The 13,921-nt window shown below is 45.0% G+C and overlaps 1 non-coding gene across 1 annotated transcript; it reads right to left on the bottom strand.

Moving 5' to 3' along the window:
• Positions 1 to 8,460: 8,460 nt before the first annotated feature.
• Trnat-ugu lies at positions 8,461 to 8,532 on the bottom strand. The gene has a single exon. It is a non-coding gene; the product is annotated as a tRNA-Thr (tRNA).
• Between the last annotated feature and the right edge of the window lie 5,389 nt (positions 8,533 to 13,921).

The raw sequence follows: 13,921 nt of genomic DNA, 5'->3' as shown, positions 1-13,921 counted from the left end.
TAAATTACATAAATCTTTATAAATGTTATTGACTGCATTTTTCACAATTAATAATATTCCAAAAGAGAACTTTACAAACTTTACCACAGGTACAAAGCAAGAAACATATTTATCCATTGGCAAACGAAATAATCACAATTACGCCTTTACATTTAAAAACCACAGCAGAATGTTACATAATCACAATTAGAAATGCCCATATGAACAAAAGAAAAAGAATAGAAATTTAAAGAAAATCACGAAAAAAAATTTATATGGGTAATTAGCAATGCCTTCACACATGACATCGCCGAACAAGATTCTGACGCACTCTGACCTTGGTGTGTTTGGAATAAGTGTCCAAGGAATAGAAAAGCAACTGGAATCACTCAACAGAGGAAAGTCCACTGGACCTCACGGGATACCAACTCGATTATACACAGAGAACGCGAAAGAACTTGCCCCCTTCTAACAGCCGTGTACCGCAAGTCTCTAGAGGAACGGAAGGTTCCAAATGATTGGAAAAGAGCACAGGTAGTCCCAGTCTTCAAGAAGGGTCGTCGAGCAGATGCGCAAAACTGTAGACCTATATCTCTGACGTCGATCTGTTGTAGAATTTTAGAACATATTTTTTGCTCGCGTATCATGTCGTTTTTGGAAACCCAGAATCTACTATGTAGGAATCAACATGGATTCCGGAAACAGCGATCGTGTGAGACCCGACTCGCTTTATTTGTTCATGAGACCCAGAAAATATTAGATACAGACTCCGAGGTAGATGCTATTTTCCTTGACTTCCGGAAGGCGTTCGATACAGTTCCGCACTGTCGCCTGATAAACAAAGTAAGAGCCTACGGAATATCAGACCAGCTGTGTGGCTGGATTGAAGAGTTTTTAGCAAACAGAACACAGCATGTTGTTATCAATGGAGAGACGTCTACAGACGTTAAAGTAACCTCTGGCGTGCCAGAGGGGAGTGTTATGGGACCATTGCTTTTCACAATATATATAAATGACCTAGTAGATAGTGTCGGAAGCTCCATGCGGCTTTTCGCGGATGATGCTGTAGTATACAGAGAAGTTGCAGCATTAGGAAATTGTAGCGAAATGCAGGAAGATCTGCAGCGGATAGGCACTTGGTACAGAGAGTGGCAACTAACCCTTAACATAGACAAATGTAATGTATTACGAATACATAGAAAGAAGGATCCTTTATTGTACGATTATATGATAGCGGAACAAACACTGGTAGCAGTTACTTCTGTAAAATATCTGGGAGTATGCGTACGGAACGATTTGAAGTGGATTGATCATATAAAATTAATTGTTGGTATGCCGGGTGCCAGGTTGAGATTCATTGGGAGAGTCCTCAGAAAATGTAGTCCATCAACAAAGGAGGTGGCTTACAAAACCCTCGTTCGACCTATACTTGAGTATTTCCCATCAGTGTGGGCTCCGTACCAGGTCAGGTTGACGGAGGAGATAGAGAAGATCCAAAGAAGAGCGGCGAGTTTCGTCACAGGGTTATTTGGTAACCGTGATAGCGTTACGGAGATGTTTAACAAACTCAAGTGGCAGACTATGCAAGAGAGGCGCTCTGCATCGCGGTGTAGATTGCTCGCCAGGTTTCGAGAGGGTGCGTTTCTGGTTGAGGTATCGAATATATTGCTTCCCCCTACTAACACCTCCCGAGGAGATCACGAATGTAAAATTAGAGTGATTAGAGCGCGTACGGAGGCTTTCAGACAGTCGTTCTTCCCGCGAACCATACGCGACTGGAACAGAAAAGGGAGATAATGACAGTGGCACGTAAAGTGCCCTCCGCCACACACCGCCAGGTGGCTTGCGGAGTATTGACGTAGACGTAGACGTAGACGTAGACACATCACAGGCAGTTACAATTCTGGCAACTAATTCTATCTCCGTATCCACTGGGGTCTCACACACAACTGACTTTAGATATCTTTACAGGAAATAGTGAAGGGATTCAGGTCAGTTGACTTCGCAAGCCATGGAATGGGACCTACCCTTCCAGTCCACCGCTCGGGAAAAACAGCAATGATATGCTTGCAGACATCTACTTTAAACTGGGGACGTGCCCCGTCATGTATCCACATCCTGTCACGAACAGACAAGGGTACGTTTTCTAACGATTCTTTGCACGTAGAGGTTGTCATTCAGACGGCCAGTTACACTTCCCACTAGTCAGGCTAGTCGGCCTTTGAAGGAAATAAAGAATTTATACGTAAATAAACAGCACTGTACGTGTAAACTTGTACGCATGTTCGTTGTAGATGAGCTGGAAACCAGTAATGCTAGACAAAGCGGTAGACAAGTTAAATTCCGTATCCCGTTAAGTTGGCTTGTCCGACCCCATGTTCCCTACCTGGAATTGTTCAGTCGAGCAATATCTCTGTCCTGTTACATTTTTGCTCGCTCTTAACCCTCTATACCCTCCGCTGCTTGTGCTGCCACGTGTCGTCTGTGAGTGGCCATTGAACACAACGCACATAGGGGACGATCATATTAATGTGACTGCTCTGTGTATGTGTTCTGAGTGTGACTAATAATGTCACATTTATGCCTGAAGACGGTGCGAAACTGGTTGTGTTATTAAGGGGTGTGCGTACGTCCTAGACCCACAGAGTTAAATTTGCAATATTGGTGACCCATTATCTCAGAACCTGTGACAGACAGAGATCTGAAACTTTTGGGATGTATAGTAACACTCCTCTTCTGATTGTTGTTGTTGTTGTTGTTGTGGTCTTCAGTCCTGAGACTGGTTTGATGCAGCTCTCCATGCTACTCTATCCTGTGCAAACTTCTTCATCTCCCAGTACTTACTGCAACCTACATCCTTCTGAATCTGCTTAGTGTATTCATCTCTTGGTCTCCCTCTACGATTTTTACCCTCCACGCTGCCCTCCAATACTAAATTTGTGATCCCTTGATGCCTCAAAACATGTCCAACCAACCGGTCCCTTCTTTTTGTCAAGTTGTGCCACAAACTCTACTTCTCCCCAATTCTATTCAATACCTCCTCATTAGTTATGTGATCTACCCATCTAATCTTCAGCATTCTTCTATTTCGAAAGCTTCTATTCTCTTCTTGTCTAAACTATTTATCGTCAATGTTTCACTTCCATACATGGCTACACCCCATACAGATACTTTCAGAAACGCCTTAATGACACTTAAATCTATATTCGATGTTAACAAATTTCTCTTCTTCAGAAACGCTTTCCTTGCCATTGCCAGTCTACATTTTGTATCCTCTCTACTTCGACCATCATCAGTTTTCTGATTACTGAACCAGAATCAAAATGTACAGAGAAATAATTAGCTAGTTATGATTTTTTTAAAAATGTTGTTCAATATTTTCTTTTCAAAGTTCACTTTTTCTTCCGCAAGTAAAAAACAGTTAGAGGTAGAGATGTTTTGGGAGTTTCAGTAGCTGCACTATACTTAGTGGTAACATAGTGTAAAATTAAGGATATTTATCTGTAATAGTCCCTGAGATGATGGGTCAAATAATTTTAAAAATGTCATTTCCAGCAAAACAAGTTCGTACATTTTATTTGATATTAACTTACACATGGAGGCATGCCAGCTTCTAGAAACAGCCAGGCCCATAATCAGCATCCTGTTATTGACTATCCTGCAAACCTAGAAGCTTCCTTCTTTTCCTGCCTCTTGCTGCTTTAGTGATTCCCTCTGCTGCGCGCTGCACTTTCATGATCGTCAGTCGATCCATTCGCTGGAAGGCTTGGAATGTGTTGGCTCCTGGAGCGATACGAAGTTGCTCTAGTACCCTAATGCTTCCCGTACTGCCATCAGAAACACCCAAGCATAGAGTCTTCATGCCTACAAACACATTTTTTGGTCTGCAGGTCCAAATAACATTACTGAAAGACTCATTCGGGTTTTGCGTTCGACCATGGGGACATTTCGAAAGAAGATCTAAATGAGCTAACTCTCTAGATATTGGCTTAATTACCTCCATCATTGCGGATATTATGCCGTTTTTGTGCCTAAGTTGTTTCTGTTTACCCGCTGCCTGAGCTTTGCGGTACTTGCACCGTGAATCAGCACCAGGTGGGCGAAGACCATGTATAGGTGTATCGTCAGTGGAAGATTTGTGGAAGAATGTAGCCCACACTGCTCTTTCCATCCCTTGTAGGTCATGTGTGTTGTTTCTTATTGCCATTCCATAATAATGCTGGAGTTCATCAATGTTTCTGTCTGTAAGTCTTCCTTTACCATTTAGAGTCTTTCCATCTGATAACTTCTCTTTTCCTTTTGTCTGCTTCAATTTTCGGAGACGTGTTCCCATCCGTTTTTGAACGTGGCCCACACATTCAATCTTAACAATCTGCTTATTACCATAAGGTTGGCTTTCCACTAATTATTTGTAATCTTTTGAGTCACCATCCCCCAAGTACTCAGTGTAGCACACACCTCTCTCCTGTTGTGAACGTCTGAACATAGAAACAACTGCAGTAACCTCCATACCCCCACTACGTCCCTCGTAATTTGTTTTGTGGCTTTCACTTGTTTCATCGACAGATTTACACTGATGACAGTATTTAGTTAGCACTTCAGTGTCAAATACTTTACCTGTGTCAACACTAGTGACAGTTGCAACTGCATTTTTAGATGTGTGACCTCTCTTCTGCCATGTGCCATGAACTGCCACAAATAAGTCCGTCGTGTTATTTAATTCTACTGCTTCTTTAGCAGCGGCTTCCATAGAAGCAACAGCAACAGATTTGACACATTCACCAATTACTTCTGTGTAATTACTTGATCTGGTTGGTGGGTTTGTCAAGTTCAGCGTTGCACATAATACGTCAGCTGCAGTCAGTCCTTCCCAATGCACCTCATTCCGTACAGGAATCTAACATTGTTCTCAAACAAGTCATTCTTGCACTTTTCAGAAGTCCGAAATGATGTCGAGAGGCTGCAAACTTCGCACTGAATATCAAGTTTGTTAGCCAGTCCGGTCCTTGCAGATGAGTCCGCAGAGATGCTAATTTGCCCACCACAAACCTTACATGACACAGCATCTTGCAAGTTTTAACACACTCAAATCTAAAAAACACATAACCTAAACTATTTTGATCTTTGCCCATAAATAAATGCTCACGGTCTCCAAGTTTCCTCTTCGAAGCACTAGTAGGCATGTCCTTATCACGGGTCTGTGAAAAATCTATTTCAGGATCAACACTGGATTCAGATTATGTGATATTCTGATTTCGATGGAAACGTCGCTTCTTAAAACAACCCTTTCTTTTCGTAATGTTGAAAGGAGGTATAAGAGCGTATAATAACACACCAAACCACAATGTTTTCAGTTCAAAACTTATGAAACACATCCACCACAAAGTAAATAACCAAAATGCATGGGCTATACCGCCATTTCTGTTTACACAGTGCATCCAACCTCTTAACACGAACATCAACATGATTTCAAGGAATAAATAGCTGAAAACCACAGCCTTCTAGATTGAATAGTTCAAGAGATAGAGATGCTTAGGCAAGTCAGTGCAGAACGACCGGATAATGTTACACACGCACTATTAACTTTTAAATGATAAAAACTGCACTTCCAATTGGAATTTTTTCGACAAATAGTGCATTAAATTATTCAGGAGAAATCACATATTAATAATAGATAATTGTGGTGTCTTCGCCAGACACCACACTTACTAGGTCGTAGCCTTTAAATCGGCCGCGGTCCGTAAGTATACGTCGGACCCGCGTGTCGCCACTATCAGTGATTGCAGACCGAGCGCCGCCACACGGCAGGTCTAGTCTACAGAGACTCCCTAGCACTCGCCCCAGTTGTACAGCCGACTTTGCTAGCGATGGATCACTGACTACATACGCTCTCATTTGTAGAGACGACAGTTAAGCGTAGCCTTCATGCTACGTCATTTGTTACGACCTAGCAAGGCGCCATATTCAGCTACTAACAGATAATATTGTGAATCATGTACCGTCAAGAGCGACGCTCATTATTAATGGATTAAAGTTAAGTATGAAACTAATTACATCCACTTTCTGAATTCTCATTCCTTGTCATGTTCCAGACCTCACGTCAGTATAATTCTTCCCTCCTCACGCCAGCCTGCGTGAGCTAAAACGCGTGCATTTCGGCCTCCTCTAGTAACACGGTGTTGGCTCTTCTGCCAACACAAAAATAATAATCTGAAAATGTCACTTTTTGACCAATTCCGCCATACGTACTCCCCTTAAACAATACAGCTGTGGGCGGATCGTGATTTTTTACAAAAATTTCCAGAATCTGTTAACCATCGACCCCGTCAAAATTCTGGTGCGGTGCCCTGCTTTCGAAAGACGCACGCCCAGCGCGGTGACCTTAAATCGCTAGCTCTACTGCACTGCCAGGCCGCTTTGTTCGGTGTTTCACCCGAACGACCGTGACATTGGCAGGACTGGCCGTGTTTACAAACGATAGTTACGGTCAGCCGCAAAGGCGAAGCTGGCCTGTTGGGCGGAGAATGATACCTCGTCACGGCTTACTAAGCCTTATTACCTGCTGGACGGCACACACAGGCTGCTTTGAGTTTATGTAGTCGAGGGGCCCTTGTCGAGATTTCAACAAGGCAGGAGGCGGTGCAGCTCAAACAGACGGCATGGGAGGGATCTGTGTTGAGGGGTTGTTGAGGGGTTGAGGGACGGGCGAGGGGGGGGGGGGGGGGGAGCAGTGCTGCTGACGAAGCGCCGTACGAGTGCGTCTGGACTAATTAGCGCCCGCCGGCGGCAACACAAACGGCCAGACCAGAGAACGGGGCGCGCAGCACAGCCGCGGCATCGATCCCGCGACCCCCTAGCCGCGCGCCCGGTGCTGACCCCTGACCTTTGCGCCCTCGCACGTGCGCTGCCAGCCCCCAGCCCCCTTCCACGTGTTGGTACGGCCCGCCACGCGGGAATTGTAACCGCAGGCGGACGGCCGTGTGTTTCGCGAGCAGAGCAGTAGCATCCGCCACCTGGGGAGAGAGGTAATTACCGCTGCCACACACGCTTTGTTCGGCGTTTCTGGGAAGGAGCCACACCCGTACAGGCGGTCACCAGCTTCAACCCTTAGACTATCAACTTTTAACAAGCCGATGCCCTCGCGGAGTACAGTGTGTCCAACTACAAATCCCTGAGCCGCTGCAACTGAGCGACTATTTTAGCGCCTGAGGGTCAGGCAACCCGCACATAAGGGCTGTTAAAAGGATTGCCGACTCTTAGTCGCTGGAGCAGCTGAGAGACGCCACTCAGTTGAATGTGTGTTGAACCCACTGACAGGTGATTTTTTGACGTTCTCAGCAAAAGGCGCTTGGTGGGCACCGAGGGTGTTGTCGAACTTGGAGGTCTTACGAAGCCACTTTCCCGCTTATTTCACACACGTGTTAATATTACACCCCTTTGTGATCACGCCGCTAAAGGGCACGAAACTGGATGACTGAAAAAGCATAAACACCTGTAAGCATAAAGAGTCTAGGCTTAATAAAATTTTCTCGGGCTTCCGTCCGCGTCAGGTGGTTAAAATCCCACGAGCTTTCGACCGAGCTCTCCCCTGTCATTGTCAAGTGGTAAGATTTTAGCCACCTGACGCGGCTGGAAGCCCGAGAAAATTTCGTTAATTCATATCGCCGCGAAACCATGCATTCATACCCGTAGGCTTGTCCTCAGCTCGTGGTCTAGTCGCTAGTGTAGCTGGCTCTGGATCAGGGGGATACGTGTTCGATTATCGGCCGGGTTGGGGATTTTCTCTCCCCGGAAACTCAGTGTTTGTGTTCTCATTTCATCATCGTCATCATTCGTGACAGTGGATAGATTGGACTTTGCAAAAAATTGTACTGTGCAAAAATTGGGACTTTGTACGGGCGCTGATGACCGCGCAGTTGAGCACCCCACAAACCGATCATCATAATCTCCTTTAAGCTTTCTACAAAATTTGTCTATAAATGAAAATACTTGATATTCTATTTTCGAAAACTTTCTCCTTGGGTAGCACAAGCTTCGCATATCGTATTCGGCTGGTGAGCTGTTCGTTGGCCCTGTGTTGCGCATGTGAATAGCGTCATGAAAAAAAAATTTTAAGACTTACAAGGGGAGGCCACGAGGTTTGGAACGCGGATTTACTGCAAACTTCGTACACTCGTAGTACTTCATGAGGAAAACAAAATGTGTAAGCAGTAGCGCGTAGTTCTCATGTGTTATTGAGAAAATCGCAAGATAATTTCGGTCGTCAAATATATATATACCTGTGCGTGGCCGTTTTTACCAGGAAGTGCCGGCAGCAGTAGATCCACGTTCCAAACGTCGTGGCCTCCCCTTCTTAGTGAAATACGGAATTCGAAGTATTGAAAACTAACCTAAGGAAATGCCAAAAGAAACCTATTTTGTACTCAATGAAAAATGTATAATTTTATGTATTTGTAGACTGTAGCGGTGAGTGAAAATTTGTGCCGAGGCTGGGAATCGAACCCGAGTCTCCTGCTTACAAGGCAGGTGCTCTAGCCACTAAAGCACCTCGGCACAGGTGCTCGCACGATGGCACGATTCTCTGGCACATCTTCCACCTCACTGCCGTCCCAAAATTTCACCTTACACATGAACAGAATTGCCGGGGCTCTTCGTGTTCTGGCATACCACCTTAGTACATATTCTCACATCGAATATAATAAATTTTCTTGAGAATGAGAAGCTTAAGTCCACGGATCAGCATACTTTTATAAAGCATCGCTCGGGTGAATCTCAGCTTGCTTTTTGGACACATGATACACTGTAAGCTATGGATGAAGGGCGACAGGCGGATTCCATAATTCTAGATTTCGGGAAAGCGTTTGACGCGGTGCCCCATCGTAGACTGTTAAAATACGAGCGTATGGAATGGTTTCACAGATATGTGACTAGCTCGATGATTTCTCGAGTTACGGAACCGAATATGTTGTCCTCGATGCCGAATGTTCATCAGAGACAAGGATATCGTCAGGAGTGCCTCAGGGAAGTGTAATAGGGCCTATCTCTCTCTCTGGATGTTCATTGCAGTATCCTGCAAATATTTGAAATAAATCAGTCAACTACTTTTGGAGATTATTGCTAACAACTTTTCTCCTTTCTACATAATATATATGACGCTATGGTTGGCCCGCTAGATGGCGCTGCCATAGGTCAAACGGATATCAACTGCGTTTTTTAAATAGGAACCCCCATTTTTTTATTACATATTCGTGTAGTACGTAAAGAAATATGAATGTTTTAGTTGGACTAATTTTTTCGCTATGTGATAGATGGCGCTGTAATAGTCACAAACGTATAAGTACGAGGTATCACGTAACATTCCGCCAGTGCGGACGGTATTTGCTTCGTGATACATTACCCGTGTTGAAGTGGACCGAGTTTGCAATTGCGGAAAAGGTCGATATCGTGTTGATATATGGCTATTGTGATCAAAATGCCCAACGGGCGTGTGCTATGTATGCTGCTCGGTATCCTGGACGACATCATCTAAGTGTCCGGACCGTTCGCCGGATAGTTACGTTATTTAAGGACACAGGAAGTGTTTAGCCACATGTGAAACGTCAACCACGACCTGCAACAAATAATGATGCTCAAGCAGGTGTTTTAGCTGCTGTCGCGGCTAATCCGCACACCAGTAGCAGACAAATTGCGCGAGAATCGGGAATCTCAAAAACGTCGGTGTTGAGAATGCTACATTAACATCGATTGCACCCGTACCATACTTCTATGCACCAGGAACTGGATGGCGACGTCTTTGAACGTCGTGTACAGTTCTGCCACTGGGCACAAGAGAAATTACGGGACGGTGACAGATTTTTTGCACGCGTTCTATTTAGCGACGAAGCCTCATTCACTAACAGCGGTAACGTAAAACGGCATAATATGCAGTACTGGGCAACGGAAAATCCACGATGGCTGCGACAAGTGGTACATCAGCGACCTTGGCGGGTTAATGTATGGTGCGGCATTATGGGAGAAGGTATAATTGGCCCCCATTTTATCAATGGCAATCTAAATGGTGCAATGTATGCTGATTTCCTACGTAATGTTCTACCGATGTTAAAAGATGATCCGCACGTTCGCCGGATCTGACGTCCCCGGATTTCTTTCTGTGGGGAAAGTTGAAGGATATTTGCTATCGTGATCCACCGACAACGCCTGACAACATGCATCAGCGCATTGTCAATGCATGTGCGAAGGTTACGGAAGGCGAACTACTCGCTGTTGAGAGCAATGCCCTTTCACGTATTCCCAAATGCATTGAGGTTGACGGACGTCATTTTGAGCATTTATTGCATTAATGTGGTATTTGCAGGTAATCACGCTCTAACAGCATGCGTTCTGAGAACTGATAAGTTCACAAAGGTACATGTATCACATTGGGACAACCGAAATAAAATGTTCAAAGGTACCTACGTTCTGTATTTTAATTTAAAAATCCTACCTGTTACCAAGTGTTCGTGTAAGATTGTGAGCCATATGTTTGTGACTATTTCAGCGCCATCTGTCACAAAGCGAAAAAAGTGGCCCAACTAAAACATTCATATTTCTTTGCGTAGTACACGAATATGTAATAAAAATGGAGGTTCCTATTAAAAAAAACGCAGTTGATATCAGTTTGACCTATGACAGAGCCATCTAGCGGGCCAACCATAGCGCCATCTGGTTCCCGCCTTCAAGCAAGACAAGTTTCGTTCTTTGTAGTTTTTTCGTTTGACGCTTATTTCGTGCGATATTTGGCCCGGTCACGATCAATGGACCACCCTATCTATAACACCGTGTCATTCCAAATTCTCATTAAAGTAACATGTAAAAATCTGGAGTAAATCGGTCAAGAGCTTTTCGTGATTTTTGGGAACAGATAAACCGAGGTGACAAATGTCATGGGAGAGTGATATGCACAGACACGTATTGTGGTAGCATCGTAAACACGAGGTATAGAAGGGCGGTGCACTGGGCAGGCTGTCATTTGTAGTGAGTCGATTAACGTGAGGAGGTGTCCGGCCTGGCTGTGGCCGCACCACGGCAATTAAGAGACTCTGAACGCTTAATGGTAGCTGGGGCCAGAGGCACGGGACATTCCATTCCGGAAATCGCTGGGGGATTCAGTATTCCGAGATCCACAGTGGCAAGGGTGTCTACATCTACATCTACATCTACATCTACATCTACATCCATACTCCGCAAACCACCTGACGGTGTGTGGCGGAGGGTACCCTGAGTACCTCTATCGGTTCTCCCTTCTATTCCAGTCTCGTATTGTTCGTGGAAAGAAGGATTGTGGGTATGCTTCTGTGTGGGCTCTAATCTCTCTGATTTTATCCTCATGGTCTCTTCGCGAGATATACGTAGGATGGAGCAATATACTGCTTGACTCTTCGGTGAAGGTATGTTCTCGAAATTTCAACAAAAGCCCGTACCGAGCTACTGAGCGTCTCTCCTGCAGAGTCTTCCACTGGAGTTTATCTATCATCTCCGTAACGCTTTCGCGATTACTAAATGATCCTGTAACGAAGCGCGCTGCTCTCCGTTGGATCTTCGCTATCTCTTCTATCAACCCGATCTGGTACGGATCCCACACCGCTGAGCAGTATTCAAGCAGTGGGCGAACAAGCGTACTGTAACCTACTTCCTTTGTTTTCGGATTGCATTTCCTTAGGATTCTTCCAATGAATCTCAGTCTGGCATCTGCTTTACCGACGATCAACTTTATATGATCATTCCATTTTAAATCACTCCTAATGCCTACTCCCAGATAATTTATGGAATTAACTGCTTCCAGTTGCTGTCCTGCTATATTGTAGCTAAATGATAAGGGATCTTTCTTTCTATGTATTCGCAGCACATTACACTTGTCTACATTGAGATTCAATTGCCATTCCGTGCACCATGCGTCAATTCGCTGCAGATCCTCCTGCATTTCAGTACAATTTTCCATTGTTACAACCTCTCGATACACCACAGCATCATCTGCAAAAAACCTCAGTTAACGTCCGATGTTATCCACAAGGTCATTTATGTATATTGTGAATAGCAACGGTCCTACAACGCTCCCCTGCGGCACACCTGAAATCACTCTTACTTCGGAAGACTTCTCTCCATTGAGAATGATATGCTGCGTTCTGTTATCTAGGAACTCTTCAATCCAATCACACAATTGTTCTGATAGTGCATATGCTCTTACTATGTTCATTAAACGACTGTGGGAGACTGTATCGAACGCCTTGCGGAAGTCAAGAAACACGGCATCTTCCTGTGAACCCGTGTCTATGGCCCTCTGAGTCTCGTGGACGAATAGCGCGTGCCGAAAGTACCAAATTTCAGCCCGTACCTCTCACCACGGACAACGCAATGGCCGACGGGCTTTAGTTAAAGATCGAAAGAAGCGGCGTTCGTGTACTCGTCATTACTAACGGCCAAGCGACATTTGCGTGAAATAACCTGAGACGTCAATGTGGGACGTACGACGAACGTGCCTGTTAGGTTTGGCATTAGTGGGCTTTGGCAGCAGACAGCTGACGCGAGCACCAGCCTGGAGTGGTGGTCTCTGGTGGCATTTCATTCCGTAGCAAGAAGCTTTGGTTATTATTCCCGGCACACGTCCACATACTCTGCGTCCCGTTTTGTTACTGTTCATAGCAACCGATCCTGGGCTTACATTTCAGCAAGATAATGCCCGCCCACATACGGCAACAGCTTCTACTGCTTGTCGTCGTGTTTGCGGAACTCTACCTTGGCCATCAAAGCCGCCGGTCCCCAACTGAGAACATATGCAGCATTACGGGCAACACTCTTCAACCATTCTGACGGTATAACGCGCCAATTGGACAGAACTTAGGACGATATCCCTTAGGAGGATATGGAAAAGCTCTATCAATCAATCCCAAACCGAATAACTGCTAGCGTAAGGGTCAGAGGTGGATCAACGTGTTTTTGACTTGCTCAGCTTGAGAAGCTCTTTTTCTTGAATAATTTATCCATTTTTTCTGAAATTGAAATCATTTCCTTGCCTGTACTTGTACATCACGTCTAACGCTTTTCATGCCAGTTGCATAATTCCTTCGCGGTGCTTCTTTTTTTTCTCTTCGAGTGTATGTCCAAGCATGCGTTTGATATGTGGTTTCCATATTTCTGTCCCACACCTGTACAGACTGCCTGTCGGGACATGGTCCATATGCAGGTTAGCTACTGATTGTATGCCAACGCACCACAGACACTTGTCAGCGTGGAGTTACCGGCGCCTCAGGGCACGGTGTTTGGTAATTCACTTTCAGACAAAATGTTTCAGGCCAGGACAGGAACGTGTTTGGTTATTGTGGTGTCACCGCCAGACACCACACTTGCTAGGTGGTAGCCTCTAAATCGGCCCCGGTCCGTTAGTATACGTCGGACCCGCGTGTCGCCACTGTCAGTGATTGCAGACCGAGCGCCGCCACACGGCAAGTCTAGAGAGACTTCCTAGCACTCGCCCCAGTTGTACAGCCGACTTTGCTAGCGATGGTTCACTGACCAATTACGCTCTCATTTGCCGAGACGATAGTTAGCATAGCCTTCAGCTACGTCATTTGCTACGACCTGGCAAGGCGTCATTATCATTTGCTATTTATCTTGTGATGCATGTACCGTCAGACCGATGTTCACCAATTATGGATTAAAGTTAAGTATTCCAGAAGCTCCGTACTTTTTTTACTAGACTCAATTCCTTTAACTGTTCCAGACCTTACGCCAGCCTGTGTGAGCTTAAACGCGTGCCTTTCGGCTTCCTGTCATAGTGGATTGGCTGTCTTGCCAGTCCACAACAGTTATATTCTAGTCTATAACATAATAAGGAATCAGGAAATGTTGGACATGTATTTTCTGACAGTGAAAATATCAGCTTGATATCTGCAGGCCTACAAGGTAG

Source organism: Schistocerca americana, chromosome 10 (genome assembly GCF_021461395.2).
Source record: "Schistocerca americana isolate TAMUIC-IGC-003095 chromosome 10, iqSchAmer2.1, whole genome shotgun sequence".
In the NCBI taxonomy this organism is placed as follows: Eukaryota; Metazoa; Arthropoda; class Insecta; order Orthoptera; family Acrididae; genus Schistocerca; species Schistocerca americana.
This window is presented reverse-complemented; position numbering and strand designations above follow the sequence as displayed.